This window comes from Pogonomyrmex barbatus, unplaced genomic scaffold (genome assembly GCF_055798465.1).
Source record: "Pogonomyrmex barbatus isolate J1 unplaced genomic scaffold, ASM5579846v1 scaffold14, whole genome shotgun sequence".
NCBI classification, from domain to species: domain Eukaryota; kingdom Metazoa; phylum Arthropoda; class Insecta; order Hymenoptera; family Formicidae; genus Pogonomyrmex; species Pogonomyrmex barbatus.
In genome coordinates, this window is record NW_028297110.1 from 6,885,925 (window position 1) to 6,888,642 (window position 2,718).

At 41.1% G+C, this 2,718-nt stretch overlaps 1 pseudogene; it reads left to right on the forward strand.

Moving 5' to 3' along the window:
• Positions 1-1,115: 1,115 nt before the first annotated feature.
• On the forward strand, positions 1,116-2,179 carry LOC148937445 (uncharacterized; annotated as a pseudogene).
• Positions 2,180-2,718: the final 539 nt, after the last annotated feature.

Consider the following 2,718-nt stretch of genomic DNA (forward strand, 5'->3'; position numbering starts at 1 on the left):
GCAGGTGCGTTGTTTTGATGGAACAGCATTTTCTTCTTCTTCAAATGCGGCTGTTTTTTTGCAATTTCTGCCTTCAGCTTATCAAGTAATGATGCGTAATAATACGCTCTCGTTATTGTTCTACCTTTTTCAAGATAATCGATACACACAATTCCGCGACTATCCCAAAAAACAGTCGCCATTACCTTCCCAGCTGATGGAACCGTCTTCACCTTTTTCGGAGCAGGTTCACCCTTTGCAGTCTACTGTTTTGACTGTTCTTTTGTCTCTGGAGTGTAGTGGTGGATCCAAGTTTCATCTACAGTTATGAATCGATGCAAAAAATCTGACTCGTTTCGCTTGAACCGTTCCAACAGGACCTTGGAAATGTTCATTCGAATTTGTTTTTGATCCAAAGTGAGCAAGCGCGGCACCCAACGCGCGGATAGCTTGCGCATATCCAGTTCTTCAGTCAATATATGACAAACGCGTTCTTTCGATATGCCCATAGCCTCTGCTATCTCTCTAACCTTGATTCGACGGTCGTCCAGTACCATTTGGTGAACATTTTCGATATTATCAGCGGTGGTCGCAGTTTTTGATCGTCCCGAACGCTCATTATCAGCCAAGCTGATACGATCACATTTAAATTTAGCTGCTCATCTTTTTATGGTGGCAAATGATGGGGTAGAGTCTACCCCGTAAACAGCGTCCAACTCGATTTTAACTTGCGCAGGCGTATTGCCTTTCAAATGTAAGAATTTAATCACGGCATGATATTCAATTTTTTCCATTTTTACAAAAACACTGACATCGACTGACACAAACGACTGTCAAACAACTGAGCGTCTAAAATGACTGAAATTTTCACAAAAGTCTTTCATAGCATACTATTGTAGTATTAGAATGGTTTTGACGAATAACGTCTTCATGTTCAGTCTCAAAACTTTTCAGACTACTCTCGTATATGAACAAATTCATATTTCTTAAAGAAGAAGAATAGAAGTATATATCATAATCTTTTTATGGAATTAGCTTTTGAAGATCCGGATTAGATAATATAATAACAAATAATAACAGATAAAAAATTTATTCTTTTAATTCATTTTGCTATATAATTTGTAATATATTGAGATATTTATTTTGTAGATGTCTTCGAATGAATACTGCTTTGTTTGAAGATCTTTTAAGAAAAGTAACACCCTTTATTCAAAAACAGGATACAATTTTAAGACAAAGCATTCTACCTGCTGAAAGACTGTTTCTCACTCTACGACATTTTGCAACAGGTAATTTGATATTTTTTAAACGTGAAACACATGCATCATTAATGAAAAATTAAAATATATAAAAATTGTTATTTTAAGAGAAAGTCAAGAATCTCTTCGTCTTATATTTTGGAAGAGTACTATATAAGGGTATCATTAAGGAATCATTAAGGAACTCAGGTATCATTAAGGAAGTATGTAATGCAATTATTGAAGTATTATGAGAAGAATATCTTAGAATGTCATTATGTGAAGATGAGTGGAGGATTGTAGTTATCGATTTTGGCCATCGTTGGCATTTTTATAATTGTATTGGAGCTATGGATGGCAAACATTTTAAAATTGATCCACCACTTCAATCAAGATCATTATATTATAATGTGGTGTGTAATTTGGTTTTCTGGTGAATTTGAGAGAAAGTGTATGCGAGATTGAACGTTATGCGAAAGAAGAATACGAGTATGTGTTGTCTGTTGTGATGCGAATACGTGCAGCTCGGTTCGTGATTGGCCGATGCAAGCAAGTGGTTGCTGGTGTCTCTTTCCGCAGATCATATGTCCAATCTTCGACCAGCTGTGTGGGAGACCAGCGATGCGAGCGTTAAGTGATCAAGAAAACAAAGCAGAAAATGAGCAGCCAATTATCGCAATTAATTTCGCAATGTGTCGCAAAAGCGGTAGCGCAAACTTATTTCTATGTGAGGGATATAGAGATAGAAAGGTTGTGTGCACGCTCAATAACCTTTGACTAGAGAGTTATTAATCTCAAACATGCCGTATATTCTGTTAATGTGTACAAATAGTTGTGTGTGTATTTATGTTTGTGTCCCGCGGATGAAACGAGTAGGCACACCGCGGTAGTCTCAGTGCGCTAACTCTCGCAGCATCTGCCGCCTCCGTTCCCTAGCTCCTGCACCACTGCGTCTCGGGGACGCCGAGAGCAGCCCTGGTCTGTCAGGAAGTCTCTTCTCGGTTTGCGTCGTTGCGTCGGTGAAGAACTGTCGTGTATTCCTGCGTGGTGCTCTCTTAGCCCTAACTCTATTGTGTAGAGGCTGACTCTTAGTCTGCCTTCACCGAAACTGGTGGTTCGGCCAACGGGAGATCCCCGGAAGGAGAGGTGACGTTCGCTTGGAGGCGAGCGACAGGAAGCGCCCAGGCATTGGAGAGCACTCGATTTCAGCGTGCTCCTTTTCTTAAAGGTTCTTAAAAGTTTCTCCGGCGAATCCTCCGGCCAGAATGGCGACTGGGGGCTACTGTCCGATGATGATCCGAGTTCTACGAGTCGCCTCTTCGTGGGACTCGATATTCGGCGTTTTCGCCTGCGCAATCGCAGTTGTTCTATGTCCCGAGGGAAGCCTGGCGTCGATGATGGTGTTGGAGTCGCTTCCCAATGAGTGATGCATCTTAAGGCGCCTTAAGGTTTTGACAGTCACTGATGATCGACAACACGGTGATCCGATGGTGCTGGCATT